Below are 14,565 nucleotides of genomic sequence, written 5' to 3'. Positions count from 1 at the left end.
TGTGCGATGCACTTTTCCCGAGCAGAAAACAAAATTTCAGTACCACGCGATGTTCTCGAATATCAATCATTTTGAAAAATCGAAGAGGTCGAAATATTCGTCACAGAAAACTAGACTTAGGAGAGATTATGTAATACCCATCTAGCGGGAGAAGTCCGAACTACAAAAACGACGCGCGCAGCAAATTTCGTTCGGATATTTATGGTTGTCCCCTCGTATACCCAGCTTGTTTCTGAGACAGAAAGCTGAAAGTGTGTTGCATTCTTGTATAAATGGTGTAGACAGGGTGATAATGAACTTATAAATTTAAATAGGTGAAAAAGGAGCAAAAACTGAATTCACTGATGTCAGGATCTTGTATCGGAAATTTAAGGTCATTAGTAGTAATTCAGTACTACGAAATAATTGTTTTTCCGTGACGTACCTAATTAAAATTATAACCTGCATATCTCATTGTTTACGAAGAGCAACCCGCTGCACGGAACAAAATATTAATAAATTTATTTGTTGAAATTAATGAAACTCTACGCGGATATTTGCTGGCATATTTGCATGAATATAAATAATAAATTTAATGATTTATAAAATTTAATCACATATAAAAATTGTATTCCCCTCGCGTTGTATTTCATTTCATTTAGCGTACATACATAACATACGTCCGTTTTTATGTTATGTAACATGACACAAATATTTCTGAAATGCTTTGTATCCGTTTCGTTTGTGCCTATGAATATTACAAATCTAGTGCTACTATTCGATACTGATAATATTCATACATGTAACTTTGTTGTTAATTAACTCTTTTAATAACAATATAAATATACATGGTGTATAAAAATTAAACTACTGCTTCCTGATGATATTTGTAATAGAAAAGTCTTATACAAAAAACTTCTGTCTTGGCGTTTTTTTTTTGTAAATTAAAGTTCATTTATTCAGCGAAAATGAAGGCCGACCCTGTGTTATTTATTAAAAACTTTGGAAATGTTTTTATGCGACCCGAGATGCAACTTTATAATTTATGTCGGTATATTCTAATACTAGTAATACTAAAAGAAGGTTAGGTTACATTGTCAAAAAATTTGTGCAGTCAATTGATTTTGTATTTGTATTGAATTCATTATTCACTTAATTATTAAATATTAAGCATCGGCCATCGACCCATCAGTATTAAAGCGAAGTGAAAGATTCCAGACAAAAGTTTTTATTTTGTAATTCCACGATAGTGACAGTGTAATTTTTATAAAGAAGTAAAAAATAAGAATAGCGTGCCGATTACATTAAAAACGAGATTCTTATTTCTTACTTTGCTTAATTTTTAGTTTGTGCACAAACTAGTTTTACAATGAACAGAAAAAACAATGCATTTACTATTTCTGAACGTGTAGGTATGGTGTTAGTGTATGGTGCATCCGGAGAAAATGCGCTCACGGCGACTAGGTTGTATCGGGAACGATGGCTACAACGTCACCCCCTATGTGCAAATACAATCATACAGTGCGTTCAGCGGCTGCTAGATACAGGAAGTGTTATTCCTCGAGGAGAAGGACGTGGTCAGCAAGTGAACCTTACTGTTGGAGATGTAGTGTTGGAAAATCTTGACGAAGACCCCACAATTAGTACTCGACGACTTGCACAACAAGTAGGAACCTTATCTCGTACCGTATATCGCGTCTTAAGGAGCCAGCTGTTGCACCCATATAATCTGCAACCAGTTCAATAGATTTTACTCCCGGATTGTGATCAACGAATGCGTTTTTGCAGATGGTTTTTACGGCAATGTGCCAATCAACTAGACTTTCCTGCTTATGTTTGTGTAACTGATGAGGCGATATTTATCCGTGATGAAGTAAATTTCCATAATATGCACATATGGGCCGATGAAATCCTCACGCGATTAGGGAAACTCATTTTCAACATCAGTTCTCGGTAAATGTTTAGGCTGGAATAATCGGCGATGTACTTGTGGGTCCCTATTTCTTTGAAGGACGACTAAATGGACCAACATATGCTGACTTTTTGGAGAACCGGTTGCCTGAATTATTGGACGATGTGACGTTACAAGGGCACGCATGTTTTATTTTCAAGATGGGGCTCCTCCACACAGTACTCGAGAAGTAATGACATTTTTGAATGAAATGTTTCCTCAGCGATTGGACGCTTTGGTTCTGTACCGTAGCCATCTCGGTCACCCGATCTAACTCCAATGGACTTTTATCTTTGGAGTCACTTGAAGTCATTGGTTTACAATACTCCAATTGCTNTAGGTTGTATCGGGAACGATAGCTACAACGTCACCCCCTATGTGCAAATACAATCATACAGTACGTTCAGCGGCTGCGAGATACGGGAAGTGTTATTCCTCGAGGAGAAGGACGTGGTCAGCAAGTGAACCTTACTGTTGAAGATGCAGTGTTGGAAAATCTTGACGAAGACCCCACAATTAGTACTCGACGACTCGCACAACAAGTAAGAACCTCATCTCGTACCGTATATCGCGTCTTAAGGAGCCAGCTGTTGTACCCATATCATCTGCAACTAGTTCAATAGATTTTACTCCCGGATTGTGATCAACGAATGCGTTTTTGCAGATGGTTTTTATGGCAATGTGCCAATCAAGTGGACTTTCCTGCTTATGTTTGTGTAACAGATGAGGCGATATTTAACCGTGATGAAGTAAATTTCCTTAATATGTACATATGGGCCAATGAAAATCCTCACGTGATTAGGGAAACTCATTTTCAACATCGGTTCTCGGTAAATGTTTAGGCTGGCATAATCGGCGATGTACTTGTGGGTCCCTATTTCTTTGAAGGACGAGTAAATGGACCAACATATGCTGATTTTTTGGAGAACCGGTTGCCTGAATTATTGGACGATGTGACATTACAAAGGCAAGCATGTTTTATCTTCAAGATGGGGCTTCTCCACACAGTACTCGAGAAGTAACAACACTTTTGAATGAAATGTTTCTTCCGCGATGGATTGGACGGCTTGGTCCTGTGCCTTGGCCACCTCGGTCACCCGATCTAACTCCAATGGACTTTTATCTTTGGAGTCACTTGAAGTCATTGGTTTACAATACTCCAATTGCTGGAAGAATTGCGAAACCGTATACTTGAAGCTGCTGACGGGGAATACCTGGAATTTGTGAAAATTTTCGCCAAAATTGGGTGCGTCGATGCCATGCCTGTATCCGCGCTAATGGGGATCAATTTCAACATTTTCTCTAGAAATGGTAAGTTTTATTTCATTTTGTTCCATATTTTAATGGAGTTTGTTTAGTGCACGCAGTTGGCAACTACAGATGCTTACGGATGTGGTTTTGTTTGCGAACTCTTATAGTAACAACAATGCAATTAAGATAGTAATTACTATTAATTATTATAATAAGAAAATATCAGTTTTTTTTAAATATCTATTTTTCTTAGTTTGTACTTTTGCATCCACGTCACACCCTGTATAGTTGTGACCACATGTCTACCTAATTGCGTCATAGCAATAATGAAATATGGAATATAAAAAATTGTTTCATTTAAAGAAAAGGCGTTTTGCAAAGTGGAAAAAATCCACAAAAAGAGACCAGAGTTATGGCGAGAAGATTTTGTTGAAAATTTGACAAGGTTAATATTAAAAAAATGTGTACTAAGAAATTTGTATTCGTTCAGTTTGTTGATAGGTACCAACACCACTAATTAATGATTGCTAAGCGGGACCGACCCCTGGTTTTATTAAAGAACGCTTACCGCATCGACGTTAAGTCGTTAATCAACTTAAATTCGCTTCCAGCTTTCCGCAAATAAAACGACAACATAAAAAAAAATAAATTGTCACAGTCATCCAATAGAAATATGTTTGTTTTGTTAATATTATTCCGCTCAAAGTCGCCGTGAAGTCACCTGGAAATACCCCCGGGTTTTTCATCGAGCCAACTCTACAAACAGCGCGGATCGAACGACGATAATTGTGTTTATTTTTTGATAAAAACATCGCGTATGATGTCAAAAGGAAGCGGGTCCGTGTGGTAATTGGCCACCCCCGTCTGCAACTTCGGCAAACATGATTAGTCTAAATGGGGGTTATAATTATTATAAGTAATAGCTAACAAGTTATCCAGCAGATCCGGATGCGGATATTCGCCTGTGAACTGTGTCAAATTGGAAATTTATTAAATTTTTTATAAAAGTAAATCAAACAGTTCACTGTAAAGTCAGGTCAGTTAATTGGGATGTCCTAAAGTTGCCAAATTGAATTGATTGAAAAAAATATTCTAATGTAGCGTACACTGACAAAACATTTATTTTTAGCCATTTTAGATATAAAATGTATAAAAAATGGTCTCGTTTCGTTTTTTTTCCAATCCATTAAAACAGAATGATGCGACGTACCACTAGAATTTGGAGTTGAAGTGTCATTGTAAAGAATCCTGTTGGCTATTTCATTTTTGTTACTTAAACTGTCGGCAACATAACTTTCTGCAATTGTGGCTGATTTCCACCCACCATGTCTCTTGATTGCTAATACATGAACTCTTGTATTAGCTAGTAACGTTGCCGATGTTCTTCGGAATGAACGGCCTGTATATGTTTCCGGATGTTCTAGTTTAAAAAACTGTGCAATCGTATTAGGAATCATAGAAAGGATATTCTTGTCGACTGGTTGGTTGTAACATCTACCTGCTTGATAGCGCATAAAAAAGCGTTAAATTTCAGTTTTTATTTCCAATCTAATCTTGATATATTCCTTGAGAATTTCTAGGTGAGAAACAGAACTCAGACGAGAAGTAATTGTAAACGTATGTCACGTACGTTTGCAATTACAATTATACAATTTTTAGAATCTGGAATTGTAAGTACACTGAAAGAAATGGGCTTATTAAACTGTTTATCTAGAATAATGTGTATAGCGCATATTAAAATTTTTATAACCAATATACAACTTTTATTAAAAAAAAACAATCATCTCCATACTCATTATTCAATGAGTTTAACTGGAAGGTGCTTAATACACCTTATGCATCTATGAAATAAAGGTTATAATGAATTACTTATACATTATTAGGTGTTATAGACTTTATATTCCAGTTGTATAGTAGGGAAGATTTGTTGTATAAAGACCAGTATCCGAATTTGTATATAACAATTGTATTAACAGAATTATTCGTTCTTATACTGAATATGTTTCCGTTTTTAACGTGTAAAACGCATCTTATAATGGTTAAGTGATCGTCACCTCTCGGTGCATAATCGGTTATGATCGTTGTTAAGTTATATTCATAGTCTTGTAATAATAATCATATGTCAGACCCGAGAGCGAAGTGCGCCGACTCAATAAGAAACCTGGCTATTCCAGCCGCTGATTTAGGGTTCGCCGCACGAGCTCATCCCTTCTAAGATTTCAGTAGCATGCTATGCATGAAGCAGAACGGTACTCAACTATCTTATACAGTCCACTTTTATTGTCCATACATGTTCAATCATTGTCAAAATAAACACACAAAACCACAACGTCTTTATTATCTTTACTCAAGAAGAGAAAATACAACAATCGTAAAATTTCCGACAGTCCGCTGTGCATCGACTTACACACGTCTAGTTTGATGAAAATGGACAGTATATGCACATGTTTTGTGGGATACATGATCATATCGCGTTGTGTGAAATGGAAAATTATTATGTAAGTATCTAACTGTTTTATGGCTTGTAATTGTTTTGTTTTTTCAAATGTAAATCTTGTCTAAATCTTAAAAATTATTATTTTGTAGGTCCTATTAGAAATCGCTGATGTTAAGTTTTACATAAGATGGAGGAACAGAAGGTTAACGGTGACAAAGAAGAGCATGGGTATAAAGTCAATCAACCAGAGGAAATAAAATTATATGGAAAGAAGCTCAACCTTTCTGGGGATGCTTCATTCTTAAGGTGGAAGAGTTATAGTGCAAATTCTCATGTAATACAAGAAAATACGGGTGCATCGTTGCTAAGAAAATAAACTGGACAGTTTTGGGAGCGATTTGTCATCATTTTTAATGCTTAAATGTATGTTTTATGTATGTTTACATTAGAACCTTAGCTTGTAATTACAGTTACATCTGTTAATTTACATTAAACAACAATACCATTCTTTTCTGATTGTTTACATGAATTACCTTGTTCGAATATAACACAGCTGACTAGAATTATCAGCTTTATTACAAGTTTTGCAGCTCCATCGCTTTCTGTTATTATTAGCTCCTACCACACTAGGAGAACAGTTCATTTGTTGCAAATAAATTACGTTTGAGTAAATATCGAATAAAATCTTCGATACAAAAGGACATGCAGAACTGAGTTTACATATGACTAAGATTATTTATTCTGGTCATAATATACAATTTAATATATGAAAAATGACAGTTTAAGACAGAGTAACGTTTTATTTTTATTATATTTCAGAAGAATACGCTGTCTTACATTAATAGGTTTAATAAATAAGGTAAATAATTGTCAACGAAAATTGAAATATGTTTAATTTAATTAATAACTTCATAAACCTTTTACAGATCGCATTAAAATTTGGCACATTTATTTAGACTAATATGGCGTATTATTTTTTAAAACTTTAGTCAAATCGATATACTGGGTGATAGTTTTTTCCGGTTACCTCTCCCTTTTAGCGGTCAAAACTTTTACGGTGGTCGTATTTTTTTAAAACAGCATAATTGAAATGGTCGATTTATTTAAAAAAATTATTATCTCTTGAAAAAATCGCCTACAGAAAGCCATTCTTGAGAAAAATTGCATTTTTTGCAGGTCTGTATGTTTAGGTTTGCGTAGCAGTGTCACGGATTTAAAACTTTGAGTTTAGTAGGCGATGAAAACAAGAAGGTAATGCCATTATTGTCGTGTTTCTTTAAGATTCTCATCACTCCACACATTCAAATTACAACAGTCTACAAGTTGCTCGGAATAAACCTTGCAATTTTAAGCTGGCAGTTTTGTGTTGCAAATAAATTTTTAGGTCATGTGATAACGATAAAGATGCAGATTAAGCCTATGTGCTTATTAATAATCACAATATTTATCAGTCTTTCTATGTTTTTATACAAAAACAGAATATATTATCAGAAATATTAATATTGCATTTGCTTGTTTGCTTGTTGTTTTATATATGGTTAATTTTTCTGAACAAAATTGGGGACGTAAACGGTTTAACTGCAATAAAACGTCTTTTATGACCTTCTATATAAACTAGTTTTCTTAGTGTGTAAGTAATAATATCCTAAAAAAGTTGTATGTGGCGCCAAACGAGACGCCTAGACGTAATATAAATAGATTAAAACTGACACCAAGAGGTAGGTTATAATCCGCAATATGCAGTTCTAATCGCGATAGTAAACATTGTTCCTGAGTTGCGTCTAAAAATATTACAGGATAAATAGTTCAACTACGGAACTGTGATATATTGACTTTAGTTGAGGGATACACTCCGCATAATTTTGTGTAGAAAACTGATGGTGATCGTTTTTGTATCGTTTTCTTCGGAATTGTTGCATCGTCTTTTTCAAAAACGGTGCCTCTCACCGATATTCAACCATTTATGCCGAAAAATCATTGAAAATTTGAAAAATGTTATTTATTTCCGCTTTACGCAATGGCGTAAAATATATTTTTTATAAAAGGCACTCGAAAATATAGTTTGCACGCTACTGATTTTTTGCATTGACGTGAAATCGAAGAATGATGTAGGTTTCCGTTAAAACGCATCTCATATCAAATTAGAAAAAAGTCCCTTAAAGTATCTCCGAGATGTGCCTGAAAATCGTTTTTATTTTTTCAATTGAACAACATGAACAACGTTTATGAATAACATACACATTTATACCCTGTATAAAGCGTATCTGTAAAAAAACATCCCTACTTATTTAAAGGACAAAGTATATATTTAATTTTATATACTTCTTTTTAGTGACATATTTATCCTTCAACGTTTAAATTAGAAATGAACTACCAACTCTCGAAAACCATGTTAAACTTAAATTAATCTTAGACTGTTTTAACTATGGGAACTAATTAAATAAACAATACCTATATACTTTTCTAAGACAAATTTTCTTGCACAAAATTGACTGCTAATTTAAAATAGTTAAAGATAAAGAAAAACATTCATGTATTTCCTGGGAAAAGTTTTACTGCGATTTTCATTTATAGAAAGACTTCTTCTGGATGAAAATTTTGTATTAGTTCTCGCATCCAGGTGCGTTTTAAGGTGGAATATATAAAGCATCTCGAGGGCAATGGCCACTACTTGAGAACATTAAACTGAAAACAAAATACGGAGTGTCTGGGACACTCCGGTATGATACATGATACATCATCTACACGTAGAATTATCCGCTCTTTCCGAATCCGGGGTTGAAAATAATAATTAAAAAAAACTAAGTTGACCTTGAATTAACCTTGAAAATGACCTTCAAGGTCACAGACAAAGTCACAACAATATGTGCCTCTTGGAGGTCAGTAACTTTCATCTGAATCATTTTTCAGGTATTTACGGATTTTAGATTTTAGAAGGGATGGACGGGTGGTCTGGGACACCCAGTATAGCTGAAATAAAAGAATAATTAAAATGGATCTTAAATAGTAAGCTGCAATCTGGATGTCTGTGTGTAAATGTTGAATGTCCAATATGGTCGTTATTGATGTTCCTCACTCTTCAATAACTTTAAATGAAGGTATACCGAGAGATTTCTATAATTTACACAAAGTAATATTATTTACTAACCCAACATTTATTTATAAACGATGTTGCTATATTATTACGTCACAAATGAAACTAAACATGTCTACTGAACAACTAGCACAGTTCTCTAGGCATGCGAGATAACACCAGACATGTTGATCACATGATTAATATGATTGGTCGAGACAAATCAGGTGGTAGATTTACACTTTTATTCGTATATTTACATCAAATATAGTAAAAACACAAAGAATTAGGAATAATACATTTTAAAATGTAAAAGTATAACACAAAAGTTAAGAATACATCGCAAAAAGAGAATATACACTCTTTGTAATTCTACACAATGTATCATGCAAAGGTGATAACTGAATTTTGAAATAATTTATTATAGAATGATTTTTAAGTGTAAATATGGAAAAGAGAAATAGTTTAATAATAATTAATTGTGAATTTCCATGTAAATGTCGCTACAGATCTGTGGACCTGCTGCATGCTTTGTGTAGAACTTTACCATTAAAACTTCAGTGGTAATGAGTATGTTATCGTGGTCCCTCTTGCACATACCTTTTATGACGGACAACTTGCATTTGTAGCACTTTGGGGAATAAGAAGTAAATTAATAGAAATACATTTTATGTTATGGAACGCCTTGGAATGACCGTTATTTTTCCGGAATTACCCGGAAAGTATCCTAACTCCCTCCGAGAGTTTCATTATTCACGTGGTATGCCATAAATTGGAATACCATTTGCGCAGGCATAAAATTTAAAACATTATTAAATTCTTAGTACGTTTACGACTGTGTTCGGCGTAAAGGTCCTACCCTTCCGGCTTACTCTCGTGTAATAGGTACAGTGTAGTAGTAGACTATACATTACATTTCATTTTCGATGTCGTGTTAAGATATCTTGATTTTTTGAGAGAAATCGTTAAGTTAAAACCGATTTTTCATATGTTTTAATTAAAAACCAAGTCTGAGTAAAAAATGACTCAGTCAGTTGTACTCATACTAATAGATCGAAAATTTCACTCAATTGGGTGTGGACAGAAATTGACACATTATTGAGTGAAATTTGAGTAAATTTTTTTTACAGTATATGTTGCGTAGAATTCGTATCAAATATGGGATTATTCCCTCCTACCGTTTTCAAAATATTTAAAAAAAAAATTGGCGAAGTTTATAACCTTATTTTTGTTACAATCCGTATATTTTCGGAAACCTCATAATACATTTTTTATCAGGCCCTTACAATTACGGCTTCCATAAAAAAATAAAAGCCGAAAACTTGTGCAAAACCATACTTATCGTATCAACTTCAACGTCACCTGTTATATGAGTGTTGTATAATAACGAAAACGTAATATTGACAGTTGGTAGAAGGAAGCACAAAAACAAGCGCTTAGGTGGGGAATTCTGAAAGGAAGCCTAGATAGTGGAAGTTAGGAGAGCGCAGAGTGAAAAGTAAAACGATCGGCGTACAGTGAAAATATAAAAGTAGTGAAAAATTAAAAGTGTTTAACCGGTATTAATTAGCAGGTAATTATTCTCTAAGTACTTTGCTTTATTGTTCTATGTAATCTTATGATTGTGATGATTATAGATGTTTCATGATAAAAATTCTGTGTATGTTTAGCCTTCGTTGTCTTACGCTCGGGGGCGTATATTTTTCTAAGGTAAAATTGTTACAATTATTATTAACGATTGCTCATTATTTATTACATGTTAAAATATGTATATATTGTCGTGACTGCCCAGATATTGCAATAACAACTCCTTTATTTCACATCTAATTTGTTTTTTCATGATTACATTGTTCGAAAAACGAATAATAAAACATTTCTTGTGCTCACTTTATGTAAGACGCATATAAGCGCCTTGTTGAATTCACTAACATTTTCGCCCTTGAGGACGAATCTGAAAAAAAGAATAATTAAATACAAAAAAAAAAAAATTGCTAAAACAGATCTTCCGAAATCTCAACTATAGCTGGATTGCCTCCCGTATGGGACTCCAGTAGCTTCCGGCCCTGCCGGCTAACTAACACCAAACCTCTTCAGTTTTACTTGGAAGTGTGTATGTCTAATTCGAGTGAGGTGATATTTAGTGACACATTAAATGAGTCAGGGTTGTTTATCATTAGCAAAGGATCCTAATTTATGCCTTTTGTTAGCGGTTGTTTTGTATTTATATTTGGGTAGTTAGAGCAACGATCGTGGGTTTCTCTGCCATGCTCTTTCCCCGCAGGAGCTCTAGGTGAGCCTGGCACTCTCATTTTATGTTAAATGGTTGTTAATGTTTTTGTTGTTCTTTCTATTTGCCACATGTTTAATTTGAAGACTGTTGTACGCAAATAATAAAGTTAGGTGTATTTACTCTGTTTTTGTTTTATAAAATTAAACCATACTTCCTCTCTTTAAAGTTAGTAGCCAGCGCTTTCGGTCAATTAAAAATAGAAGTATACAACGTAGGTATTCCTTATGACGATCACATATTTTTGGCCACAACTGTGTTTATATATTTTTTTTCGATCGAACCCGGGGTTGTTATACTACAAACTGTTAAGTACGCCACTGTGTGCTACTCGTAGACAGAATGAAAGTATTACTTTTGCAGATAGCCTCCTGTTTCCTTTTCTTCTTATATGCCTTTCCTGAAAATTAAAGAAATTTTGAAATCACTAAGTTATAGAAAGAAGTTACTTTTTAATTATATTAGACATACATTAGACATCTTACATTTTCTTTGAAATTATCGCTGTTCACTAAATAAATCGTTATAGATATTTTTTTTATTATTCGATAACAATTCATTTCTTTTCACGTAATATTGTGCGGTTATGTAGGTTTCGAAATAAAATTGAATAGGTACATGAAAATATGTTCTATTCAGGGACCAACTTTATTGAATTTTTTTTAACGAAAATTTGTAAGCAAATATCGTGTAGAAAACTTTTATTGTCGTTTTTTACTCCTCTATGGATGGTCTGTACTTAAGTGATGTCAGATGGATGCTTGCTGATCGGATTTACATGAAAATCGAAAATTATTAAAAACGCAGAGGCGCAGCATGAAGGAGAGCAACATAATAAGTCAATAGAATCAAGTAGTGATAAAACAAAATGAAGTTACACGCTGTTTATACTGATCGTGTTAAACTACAGGTTTTGTTGCACAACTATCTATATTTTTAAATATTTATCATTACGAGGTAAAGGCGTATCCTCATTCGTGAGTTTTCCAGAATCCTTATCTGTGATTCATATTACACATGAAATTGAGAATGGTAGAACAATCAGTATTTCGTATTTCATTGCATATTGACTAATCTAAAAATAGTACACTGATAAAAATTGTGTTAATTCACATTAGATTTTTACTTATTTGTAATGGTTTTTATACACAAACAATATACATATATGATTGTCTAGAATTGAATGTTTGAATGTATATGTAATAAAAGTGTGAATTTACATGACCTGATTTGGCTCGACCAATCAGATTAATCATGTGATCACCCAGTGTAGTGTTACTGTGCTAGATGTTCAGTAGGCATGTTTAGATTTATTTGCGGAGTAATAGTAAACAGGGTTTTAACTACCTAAAATATAATGTTACAAATAAAAAATAATAATAAAATAATAAAAAATAATCTAGTGTGCAATTTTACATAATTTTTTTTGGGTGTAAACTTAAAATGACTTAAATATGGTAATACATGTGAAGTTACTTAAACAGCATAATATTACTTCTTCTGCACCTTATTTCGCAGTTTAAAATTCTCCTTAAAAAATTCCATTTCATCAACAATTCGTTGTGACATAAATATTTCGCTGCTGTTTATGTATGCCAGTATGCAAATTTGTTTATAAATAGTAAATTACTCAATTAGTCACACCATTAAACATTGTTCTTATCTCCCGACATGTGGTTTAAGTAAACACCGTTTACTTATAAATTGTGATGTAAATCTGTAAAGGATATTTATTATATCCGGAATGTCAATGTTTATTCGATATTTTTCTATATTTAAATATAAAGACGTTGAACCTCACGTTGAACTAAACATTTTTGTATATTAATACATATTTATCTTCTGTTATTAGGGTAAATAAATGTAAATAATATAATGTTTAGAATTTTAAAAAATGTGGCAACTGTCATAAACTCGCTACCATTTCTAGTAAGAAGGTACTACTGAATTTTAGCAGGAAATATTAAGCACTTTCTGTGTTAAAATATGTTCTTTTAAGATTAATTTGAACTAAATTACTAAAAATTAAGATGTGTCAGTAAATTATTAAAAATTTTAAAAATAATTAAAGTTTGATATTAGGAAAAAGAGATAATTTGATGATTTATACTACACGAACTATATTACCAGTTTGTGTTTGATTAAATCTGAAGTCCAACGTACATTAACAGTGTAAGTGCCTGTTAAATCTCTCAGAAATCCAATTTGTTGCCAACATAATCTGCTAAAGTGTATTATGGTATCTAAATTTGATATCTGAACAATTTCCTGACTGGTTGATACGTTGTCGGTTTTGGTTTCGAACATTTCGAGAGATATTTCGCTCTCTTCTTCAGAAAATCTCTGAAATTGATTGGTATTTGTATCTGTTGCATGCACTGATCATTGGCCTATGTCGTGTTGGTCTTTGATTTTCCCGAATGAGTCGTTTCCAAATTCCAGGTAGCTTTAATCCCTCATATCGATTGAATTATTTCGATTCTTCTGGATTTCTATCGCCTCCCCGTAATATTTGGGGTTTAATCTTTCCGTCACCGATTACTGGTGTTAGATAGCACATTATATTTGTTTTAATGATTTTATTTACCCACCATTAGTTGCATAATAGTAACAAGCAATCTAATGTCTGTAATATATGCATTTTGTGAATAATATAGAATAAAGCGAGAGAGTTGCTCGAAACTAATATTTGTACAGGACATAGCTAATACGATGTGAAACATCGCCTTAATGTTAAAAATGTTGTCACCGCCATTCTTGGCGGTGAAAATTCGAAATATTTGGAATTACTCTAATTTCATGGCTGAAAACATTCATAGGTATTGTATTTTTGAAACCGAGAGAGTTGCATGAAACTAAATTTGTACAGGACATAGCTAATACAATGCGAAACATCTCCTTAACGTTAAAAATGTTGTCACCGCCGTTCTTGGTGGTGAAAATTCGAAATATTTGTAAAGCTTTTAAATTATAGTGTCATTTAGTAGGTTTATATAGTTTTATGTTGATGTCTTATTAACGAAGTACGATTTGGGAATCGACAACAATTTTTTTAAATAATGGGAACAAAAAAATGTTGTATAGGAAAAATATTCAAAATTAAGGGATCTTTATCGTGACACATTAATAAATGTATGTTGTCTGGAAATAATTTTTTTGAAGCGCCGCGACGCCTAGCGTCTTAAAGATATTTTTTGTATTTTGACCCTACCTTCAAGTAAAAGTAATCAGAAATGCAATAGTTTCTAAAATAATTTATTTTTCCCAGCCGTTTCCCAGAAAAACTCATTTCTCCAGTTAAATCGATCACTCTGTACAGTATAGTCCGCACAATATTTGTTAGATAGAATTCCAAGAAGACCTCTGCGTTCTTGGAATTAACTGCATTCGACCCCCGAGGTAAAAGTCATGCCACGCCACAAGATGACCTAACGGGGACGATGGGAATAGACAAAGACACCGCACGACAACCATAGAATGGGGTGGAGTCACTCAATAATGAGGACATTTACTCCGATTTCGCTACAAGTGCACCAATACGAGTTTATCTGCAGAAATTATTTAACGTGTATTCCAACAAATATTGT

The sequence above is a fragment of the Anoplophora glabripennis genome, unplaced genomic scaffold, assembly GCF_000390285.2.
Source record: "Anoplophora glabripennis isolate ALB-LARVAE unplaced genomic scaffold, Agla_2.0 scaffold13, whole genome shotgun sequence".
Taxonomy (NCBI): domain Eukaryota; kingdom Metazoa; phylum Arthropoda; class Insecta; order Coleoptera; family Cerambycidae; genus Anoplophora; species Anoplophora glabripennis.
Note: the sequence above shows the minus strand (reverse complement) of the source record.